The 11,221-nt window shown below is 42.1% G+C and overlaps 1 long non-coding RNA gene across 1 annotated transcript; it reads right to left on the bottom strand.

The window, feature by feature from the left end:
• Positions 1-6,522: 6,522 nt before the first annotated feature.
• On the bottom strand, positions 6,523-10,325 carry LOC138355533 (uncharacterized). Its single transcript, XR_011223951.1, has 3 exons — positions 9,548-10,325; positions 9,319-9,431; positions 6,523-7,072 (listed from the first exon to the last, which is right to left on the bottom strand). It is a non-coding gene; the product is annotated as an uncharacterized lncRNA (long non-coding RNA).
• Positions 10,326-11,221: the final 896 nt, after the last annotated feature.

Below are 11,221 nucleotides of genomic sequence, written 5' to 3'. Positions count from 1 at the left end.
ATGGTCACAATTTTAAGTTCGATCAACAACAAGGACACAATAGTTACTGGCTCCTAATAGTATTTCATGTTCCTAATTCTTGATGTCGTCCTCATTCAGGTCAGGTCTTTTACTCTAGTGGCCTCAAGGAGGACATGACAAGCCGCCGGCTTGCCGAAGGTCCCCCAATTTGCCTTGATCTTTTCCTCGTATATCTTGAAACTCAGCACAGTTTTGGCTTCAGCGGGTAGGAAGTTCCATGGGTACATAGGTAGGCGGTTCCATGTAATATTAGTCCGTTGCTCCTTGTTTGTGTTACATCTGATTTTGAAGAAAACATCCGGATAAACATCCTCTAACATGTTTAATATTTTAAGTTTCAATGAGATCCGCCCTGTCATGCCTGATTTGCAGTGTTGTTATCTCTGTGGTCCTAAACTAAAGAAAGGCCTTCTCGTATCTCGTACCTTTGGAATGACTTTTGCTACCCGGTGTTGCACCTTCTCTATAGCAGCTTTCCTCTCCAGAAAATGAGGTCTCTATATGCTTGGATACAGTAATCCAAATGGGGGCGCACCAGAGATTTATGCAGTTGAACCATTACCTTCTTTTCCTTATAGCCAAAAGTACGCTTGATTATAACAAGAGTTTGGTTTGCTTTTTTGACTGCTGCACCCACCTGTTGTGCAACTTTTAATGAGCAGTTGATATTGACTCCAAGGTCAATTTCTTCATCAATCTGCTGTAATGTAATGCTATATTTTTTTTAGTCGTGTGTGTGTGTGCTTGAATACATATGGACTCCATGCTGGAGCCGCATACTCCAGGATTGGTCTGACATATGTGTTATATTATGTTCTGAAAGATTCCTTACACAAGTTTCTAAAGGCCGTTCTTATGTTAGCCAACCTGGCATATGCCGCTGATGTTATCTTCCTGATATGAGCTTCAGTGACAGGTCTGGAGTAATATCAACCCCCAGGTCTTTCTCTCTCTCTGACTCTTGAAGCATTTCATCTCCCAAATGATACCTTGTATCTGGTCTCCTGCTCCCAACACCTATCTTCATTACATTACATTTGCTTGGGTTAAACTCTAACAACCATTTGTTCGAACATTCCTGCAGCTTGTCCAGGTCTTCTTGAAGCCTCAAGCTGTCCTCCTCTGTTGTAATCCTTCTCATAATTTTGGCGTCGTCAGCAAATATTGAGAGGAATGAGTCTATACCATCTGGGAGATCATTTACGTATATCAGAAACCGGATATATACAATATACAATATTTTTGTGCCTGTGTCCCAAGGTATTTTCCTTAGGAAAATACCTTGGGACACAGGCACAAAATACTTCTCATCTCCTCATAGTTCCCTTTTCTGTATGCCAACCTTTTGTTTCCTAGTTCTTTTGGGGAGGCGATAATTCCTAGCTCTACCTGGTACTCAAAGCTCAATACACTGTGATCACTCATTCCCAAGGGTGCTTCCATCTTAACTTCCCTTATATCCGACTCATTTAGGGTAAATATCAGATCAAGCAAGGCTGGTTCTTCCTCTCCTCTCATTCTTGTCGGTCCCTTGACTTGGAAAGTTTCTTCTTGGCCACGTCCAGCAGCTTAGCTTTCCATGTTTCTGGTCCTCAATGTGAGTCTCTGTTCCCCCAATCTAGCAACAGAAGCTACTCTCTATTATATTGATTGTGGCCATGTTGTTTCTATCATATTCCTGTCTGGGGTCTTCTGTCGTTTGGTGGGGGGTTATATAATGACTACTACTATAATTTTCAGTTCTCCAGTTGCTATGATGCCTGACATGTAGTCACTGAAAACTTCACAGTTTTGATTTATTATCTCTTCAAAACTCCAACCATTTCTTATCAGCAAAACTACACCACCTCCTCCTCTCCCTTCTCTCTCTTTCTTCACTACATAGTAGTCCTGTGGAAACACTGCGTTTGTTATTGTTTTCTTTAGCTTTGTTTCTGTGAGTGCTATTATGTCTGGGTTTTCTTCTAGTGCCCATTCTCCGAGATCACTTGTTTTATTTGTAATCCCATCTATGTTAGTGTACATTGCCTTGAAGCTCACTTTCTTCTGTTCATTTTCTTGTCCCTTTCTTGGCGAGCATTCTGCTGGTGGGAAAAGCTGTTCCTTTGAACAGATCTGTGATCTGTTCTCCCTCTTCCAGGCTATTTAACATAAGGGGCACACGCCCTAGGGGACACAGGTGGGAACTGAGTGCCCAAGTTAGCCACAGAGATATTAGAAAGAACTTTTTTAGTGTCAGAGTGGTTGACAAATGGAATGCATTAGGAAGTAATGTGGTGGAGGCTGACTCCTTTCATAGTTTCAAGTGTAGATATGATAGAGCCCAATAGGCTCAGGAACCTGTACACCTGTTGATTGACGGTTGAGAGGCGAGACCAAAGAGACAGAGCTCAACCCCCGCAAGCACAACTAGGTGAGTACCCTAAGGATCCGCATCAGGAAGGCGAAATACTGGCAACCATGTTTGCAGAAAGAACAACCAGTAATCAGCTTCCACCGGATGTATGAGCAGTGCAGGCAGGATTTGAGGAAGAAAGGTAGCACAGAATCATTACAGCATGTGCAGAAGTCTCTGATACTAATACCCCTTTCACAGTGGATGAGCTCAATCTGGCTAATAAAAATTCCAAAGATATATTCCCCCTGGAGACGACAAAATAACTTATAAAATGATTAGAAACCTCGGTTCAGAGGGTGATGCTGCATACCTTAGGTTAATTTATTTAGCCTGGACTTCTTGTAGGTCTAGACCTACAATTAGGAACAGGACAGACATAATGCCGATACCAAAACCCAAAAATTCAGCATATCCAAGCCCCATCTCTCTCCAAAGCTGTACAGCCAAGACGGCTGACAGAATGGCACTCAACAGACTTCATTGGAAAATGCCTAAACAGCACCAGGATATGTATGCCTATAGAAGAGGGGTTGGCACAGTGAGATGTATTCCACTCGTTTAGCCCACTTGAATGACAAACCAGGAATGCTGATATTCCTGGACCTCGAGAAAGCCTCTGAACTGGCTAGCGCCCCAGCTATTCTCTGCTGCTTCATCGACAAAGAGGTCAAAGGCAACCTGCTCTTTGGCCAAAAAGAGACCAAAAACTGTCTCATAAGCAAGCAAGACATAAAGCAGAAAGAAACAACTTCACGCACGGTCCCTGAATACAAAAGACATGAAAATGGTACACCGCAAAGAGGCATTCTCAGCCCCTACTCTTCAACTGTTTAATGGAAAGAATAATGAGGCTGAATGACAAAACACTGCAGGCTGCTAAACTACGCGGACGACTTTGTCAGCATCATAAAAGAAAGGGATGTGGCACGTCTTGCACCCAATTGCTTAGAATGCATCAGTGAAGAGGCAAAGCAGATTGGTATCAAACTCAACCCTACAAAGACAAAAGTCATGCCCATAAAAATAGTGAAGCATCCAACTCCAACTCACAGTACAGGGTCAACCAATTGAATGGGTGGACACTTATCAGTATCTAGGAATAATCCTGGACACATAAATTTTAATGCTGAGGTCACTTACTTGAGAGAGAGAGAACTGCGGCCCAGAATGCAATCCTCAGGCCGCTAACCACCCTCTCTGAAGGAGCCAGTCTGCAAGTCCTTCGCACATACTATGTACAGGTAGTCAGAAACCTCTTCCGACAATACTTTTTAATAATAGTTTTAGCAGTCTGCCGCCCTTGTTTTAGCAGTTTAGCAGTTTTAGCAGTCCGTGCGCGTGCGCGCACGGACACACAGAGGCACTGAACTACAGGCCAGTGTCCTTGACTTGTATACCATGCAAGGTGATGGAGAAGATCGTGAGAAAAAACCTGGTAACACATCTGGAGAGAAGGGACTTCGTGACAAATCGCCAACATGGGTTCAGGGAGGGTAAATCTTGCCTTACAGGCTTGATAGAATTCTACGATCAGGTGACAAAGATTAAGCAAGAAAGAGAGGGCTGGGCGGACTGCATTTTTTTGGATTGTCGGAAGGCCTTTGACACAGTACCGCATAAGAGGCTGGCACATAAGCTGGAGAGACAGCGTAAGACAGGCTTACGCTATCTCCCAACCCCTCTATGCCTATCAGACCCTCCCTAATCTTCAGACCTAGTATGCCCTTCCTACTCCAGACCTACCTACCCAGGCCCTACCCCAGACCCTCCTACCTACCTTCCTAGAAGCCCAGCCCCCCAAGCACCCCTCCTGACCTCTTTCACCCCCAAACACCCCCCGGATCCCCCCGGACATCCCCCGGATCCTCCCCGCCCCCAGTCATACCCCAGACACCCCCCAGATCCCCCCTGCCCCAGTCACCCCCCAAAGAAAGGGAGAACTCTGGTACAAGAGTTTCAATGAAGAATCTCAAGGTTTGGTACACCAATGCTGATGGGGTATCTAATAAAGCAAAAGAGATAAAAGAAAGAGTGAGTGAAGCAGATCTTGACATAGTTGCAATTGTGGAAACTAAAATTAATGACATGATCTCAGATGCAATCTTTCCTGAAGGGTACCAGGTGATACACAGAGACAGGGAGGGGGAGTGGCACTCCCAATAAAGTGGAAATGGAAGTTTGAAGACCTGGGAAATCGAGTTACCAATGAGTGCACAAGCTTCATACATGGAACTCTGAGAGTAGATGGGAGGAAGATTGTGATCTTGGTAATCTACAATCCCCCGCCAAACAGTAGAAGACCCAGGCAGGAGTATGATGACAACAACAAGGCATGTATAGATGAACTGCAGAAGGCAGCAACACTAGCCTACAAAATGAGAGCGAAGCTGCTGATCATGGGGGACCTAAATCATGGAGAGATAAATTGGGAATCAAGGAATCCCTATGGAGGGGACGAAACGTGGTGAGCAAAATTAGTAGATGTTATAGACAGGAATTTCCTAACACAACATATGAAGGAAGACACAAGGGAAAGAGGAGGAGATGCACCGAGCCTATTAGACCTGATTTTCACGTAGAAGATATCGAGAATTTAGAGCATGTGATACCTCTAGGGGCCAGTGACCATTGTGTCCTAGTCTTTGACTACATGATGGAATTCAAACTTATGACCATGGAACAAGAGGTCTGGGAAAGGAGAGTTGACTACAGGAAAGGGGACTATAAGAGGATAAGGGACTGTCTGGGTGAAGTGCAGTGGGAGGAAGAAATTAGAGGAAAAACAGTCCAAGATATGATGGACCTAGTCATACAGAAATGCCAGGAGGCCGAAGAGAGATTTATACCAACAGTAAAGGGAAAAAACAAGAAGGAATATAATAACCAATGGTTTAATAGACAGTGTCAGGAAGCAAAAATGGCCAGCAGGCGGGAGTGGAGGAAGTACAGAAGACAAAGCACAGAGGACAACAGGATCAGATGCAACAGAGCTTGGAACGATTACATTAACATAAGACGAACATCGGAAAGGGACTATGAGAACGATATTGCAATCAAAGCGTAAAAAAAACCGAAGTTACTACACAGTGACATAAGAACAAAGGCAACTGCAGAAGGCCTGTTGGCCCATACGAGGCAGCTCCTATTTATAACCACCCAATCCCACTCATATACTTGTCCAACCCGCGCTTGAAACAATCGAGGGACCCCACCTCCACAATGTTACGCGGCAATTGGTTCCACAAATCAACAACCCTGTTACTGAACCAGTATTTACCCAAGTCTTTCCTAAATCTAAACTTATCCAATTTATACCCATTGTTTCGTGTTCTGTCTTGTGTTGATACTTTTAATACCCTATTAATATCCCCTTTGTTATGTCCATTCACCCACTTGTAAACCTCTATCATGTCACCCCTAACTCTTCGCCTTTCCAGTGAATGCAACTTAAGCTTTGTTAATCTTTCTTCATATGAAAGATTTCTAATTTGGGGAATTAACTTAGTCATCCTACGCTGGACACGTTCAAGTGAATTTATATTCATTCTATAATATGGCGACCAAAACTGAACTGCATAATCTAAATGGGGCCTAACTAGAGCAAGATATAGCTTGAGAACCACACCAGGTGTCTTGTTACTAACGCTGCGATTAATAAATCCAAGTGTCCGATTTGCCTTATTACGAACATTTATACATTGATCCTTTTGTTTTAAATTCTTACTAATCATAACTCCCAGATCCCTTTAGCAATCCGACTTCGCAATCTCAACACCATCTAGCTCGTATCTTGTAACTCTATCATCATTACCTAACCTCAGAACTTTACATTTATCAGCATTAAACTGCATCTGCCAATCCTTTGACCATTTCAAAACCCTATCTAGACCAACTTGAAGTGATAGTGAGTCCTCCTCCGAATTAATTTCTCTACCGATTTTCGTATCATCGGCAAATTTGCAAATGTTGCTACTCAAACCTTGGGAGTTTGGGAATCCGGCCCCAAATTAGTAGAGGCTTTCAAGATGTGTGTTCTGTAACACAAGTTAAATTAAAGGGGAAGGGATACAAATGTTCCAGTTTTTCTGATATATTTACCACCACCATATATCAATAAATAACAGTCGCACGCGGGGATTATTACTACACTTATGTACAGTTGCGTCTTCCTCCGAAGACACTGGATGCTCAACGATGCTCACTCTGGGTAGCCCTGGTTCCTTCTTCCGTGGCCCACGATGAATCCACTATGACTATGACAAATCTACCCTGGCCACAGGCTAGCCAAATCACAGTCCCACTGGGTGCTTCGTCGTGGAGGCGTCCGACCACAATCCAGCCTGTAGCTGGCAAGTACCGATCAGCTCCGCTGTGTAGGCCACTCCACGACCGATACTTAGGGTTGCGTGCCCTAGCCAGGAGCCTCGTGTGACTCGCTGGTCACTCTCCTCATACAGCACCCCAGTGGGTGGTCTCCACCAGCCAACCCCGGATAAGGCGATTCCCAACACTGCCACTCCTCAGGCAGGCTATTACTCTCAACAGAGTTCGTCCAGGGATGGCTCACAGCTTCTCCAAAGCAGACTGATGAGGAGACCTTGGCTGCCTTGGGTAGACTGATCCATCGTCCAACACAGCAGTCCCAGGTCGACTCTGCAATCAGATACGTCATTAATACTGGGACGCTCTCGGGAACCTCACTTACAAGCTTAGACACACCTGTATGTTCATTCTCAACTCTTGTGTGTTGTCGTATAACAGAGATAAATCCGCCTCAGAAATTTCTGCGCAATACATCGTACAAATGGGGATCAGAAATACAGTCCAAGACAACTTGACTCTTAAACAAGAAAGCGTCCCACGCAAAACTAGATAACGAGACATAGTGTGTAATGTCCCACTTGAACAGCTCAAGCATGGTCTTGCGCCGTAGAGTAAACACATCACACAATAGTCCAGTATCCACTTTCAAATAGACCTTCAAGTAATCCCCAATGGTCTTGCATTCCGCTAATCTAATAAGACTTCTTTAGCCATTTTATAATCGTTCTCACTTATTGCCTCGTGCTTTAAACTATTGTAGAAGGCTTCAGGAGGAGGAAGAGCAGGTTCATCTAATTTCTTCATAGATGAAATGTAGTCATAACAGATTACCTGTTTGCCTGTCTTTAATAAATGGTGGGCAGCTACAGGGACGTCATCTAGCATACCTGAGGTATATCTGGTGGGTTTACCACCCTTGATGTGTTCTTTAAATAGATTATCTAGCCCATCATTCAATAAAGACAGACTGTCCATAAACCGAAGTTTACCAATATCTACTTTCATTAACTTAAATCTATCTTTGGAGGCAATATAAATTCTACGGTTAGGGAGGTTAGACAATTCATTTAAAAATCACCCCGAGGTCATAAGCAGCATTGTGAGGGAATGTATACAGATATTTGTAAGAATTTATTCACATGTTGCACCTACGGCAATAGGCTGCTAGATAAATATTAAATTCAATAGCATGATCATGATGACGGTGCTTGTCTTTAGCTGATTTAAATGGCCTATAGCACATTTCACATGTGGTTTGCCGTCTATAAGCTCGCCAATGTGCACGTGTCATAGATATTTTGTATTTAGGCATGGTAGATTTAATTCTCTTCCATGCCTTCTCCAATCTATGAAATGATTCCCAGGGTCATCCCCCATACACGTTAATCTCTTTACCACCTCCAGTTCCCTGTTGGTGACGATAAAAACATATGCCACAGCATTGTGACGCTTCTCAATCATACCTTGAGGATTGGCGGGATCCACAGATCCACCAAGCACTCGAAATCATAATATGCAGTATGTTTAAGCCCATAGGCAGGACCGTAATTTTTTAACTTGATTTTATGACCTTCAGGATTAAATTTCAATGTTTGTTTATCTTCGCATGACTCTTCGTGATCTCGCATAGCTTCGGGCTATAAATAAATCAAGCACGAATGACAGAAAATATGGTTATTGGGTATTCTACTCGAATTATCACGCATGTTACGGACATATAGATTGAAGTCCTTGATAAGAACTAATTGCTGATCCTCCAACATGAGCAAAGGTACTTTACGGGCAGAATGCTCCCTGCCTTTTCTAGCTAAGCTAATGTAGTACCTATTATCTTCACGAGTGAGCACCTAGATATATATACTTAAATTATTTATACTTTCAATTTTATTGATGTTGTCATATGTTATGGGTATTTTAATATCCTCACTCCAACGGACAAATCTGAGACACCACCTGGCTTACCTGGAACGTGCTATGATATTATCTAAATGCATCCCCTGAGCTAGACATATATATGCTGCTGAACACTGGATCAAACATGTATTTTGTTCCCCTTTAGGATTGAAAACATGTTTGCCACGCACTTTAACTGGATACGGCACGTAATCGCCCAGATGGATAGAATGCTGAACAGCTATGGAATTAATATAAAATCCAGAAATGCTTTGAATAGCTAGACTCGAACCTTCTGTCTCGGCGAGGAACACTTCGAACTTATTATCCAATTCAGCGATCCATTTATCTACGACAACACAAGCCTCATGTCTAGATACAGTGCGTTGTTCAACCCTTATGGGCAACTCTCCCTCAAAATCAAATTCATTTTCTTGATTAAGCCATTGTAAATTCAACGAAAAATCGGGATAAATTAATAGGGCAGGAGGGAAATTGGGGTGAACGGCATCAAACAAAGATTCTAGTTGGTGAATAAAATTATTGCAATATATAGTCAAATAACGGGCAGATCTCCTTGGGCATAATCTGGCATCCTATATGAATGGCGTATGTAACCCCCCATTGAAATTATTGATCACTTCTAGAACTTCTGGTTGAGGAGGAGGAGGCATAACATCTACCTGCTGCTGTTGCTGGGGTGGAGGTGAATTGGCGATAGGCTGGCTGGCTTCCACATCTAAATCTGCTGCCCAAACTAAATGCAGGGAGTCGTCACTGTCCTCCAGTTGCGAATCTATAAGTAACAAGAATAATGATTTTTAATAAATAATATAAATTTAATATAGGATAATTTATAAATAAATAATGAAACGATATGGAAATAAAATAATTATTGAGGATGATACATACAATGTGGACTGTTGTTGCTATCTTCTAATGGCGGAGTATGAACTTGACTAGTGCTAGGCTCTCCAACACCTCTTCTTCCTCCACGAGGGTAATCCTCCTCCTGAATTATCTGCTGTACTGGTGAGACAAAAAAAAATTATACAAATTAATGGTACTATTAACAGCTAATGTTAATGATATATTTGAAATACCGCAGCAGGTATAAATAATGGAGAATAATGGTAAACAAAATAAGAGATTCACTTTCATATTGAGTACTTTCTGGCAGAGAAGCTTCTAGATCATCTGAATCAGAACTGCTAGAATACTGCATGTGGTTGTCTTCCTCCTCCAAATACAGGCAAAATGAACATGCTTTGGGGATATATCCTGCAGATTATATATATTTTAAATAAATAATTGAAATAATTATAATTTATTCGATTATCAACCTTAATTACCACTGTTGTTAATTGGAAATGAACTATCTATATATAACACTTGTAAACAAAAAATGTCTACTATCACTGGTGAGCAAAATATGATGGTAATAATAATATTAATAATAATAATACTCACGGCTGGTGTAAAACACCGAGAACTTCAACAAGATCTTGTAGATCTGAGGCAAAGTGAAATTGACACCAGTAATTCCATCTATCATCATACTATCATGCAAGAGGAGCCACACATCTATGGATCATCCAATAAAATCAGCAGACTTCTAGATGTTACTACTGCTCGGCTTAGACTCGGTTACAAGTATCTCTGGGAATTCTCATTATCTGCTGATGTAGACCTGACCAAATGTAAACTGTGTCAACAAAATTATTCGCACACCCTCCGTCACTATGTGATGGAGTGCGAAAAGATACGTGAATTTAGAGACAATTCTATAACCAATGTTCCAGCGATGTGTCAATATTTCATTCAAAATGATCTGCTACCAGAAATTTTAGCCAAATATCCCCAGTTTGCTAACTGTAGGTAGTAACTAAGTGATTGTAACCTATCCACCGCTGCCCACTGGATGGGGGGCGGTGTGCAGGACAAACATATAAATTTTGACACTAGCTCTCCACATATGTCCGTTGCTTAATTTAAAACCTGTACTTGAGGTCGATCTCGAACCCATTGTTGATGTGACGACTTATATTGAATTTTGTAACTAGCTCATCAAGATTGTAACTTGCTTAGCTAAATGAATTGTGGGGTTCAGTCCCTGAGCGCATTATGTGCCTCTGTAACCCTTTCCACTACCGCCCACAAGATGGGTATAGGGTGCATAATAAATTAACTAAACTAACTAACTGGTGTAAAACACTTTAGAGCAGATGGTGCAGATCTTGTCATAGTGTCCACGAGATTTATGTTCACACTGTGAACATAAAATGTATATTCTTCAACCTCTGATTAGGTTAGGTGGGGATGGATAGCATAGCTATTTTGAATAATAACATTTGACAGACTACATATGCAAGTACCGAGCCAAAGACTGCATTGGTTATCTGGTGACGTCACACCCAGTTGGAAAAGTCAGGTTGCTGTGGTGCCTTAACACTTATTTGTTAATGGGAGCTAATACCCTATCCCTATACTGAGGTCGCTTTTTGCGTCGTCGCTAAGCAACAACAAGTCTGTAGAAATGTATTTTATTTTCGTTTTATAATAGGTTAGGTCAGGTTGATTTGATAG

Source organism: Procambarus clarkii, chromosome 67 (assembly GCF_040958095.1).
Source record: "Procambarus clarkii isolate CNS0578487 chromosome 67, FALCON_Pclarkii_2.0, whole genome shotgun sequence".
In the NCBI taxonomy this organism is placed as follows: Eukaryota; Metazoa; Arthropoda; class Malacostraca; order Decapoda; family Cambaridae; genus Procambarus; species Procambarus clarkii.
Note: the sequence above shows the minus strand (reverse complement) of the source record. Positions and strands in the feature narration are given on the sequence as shown.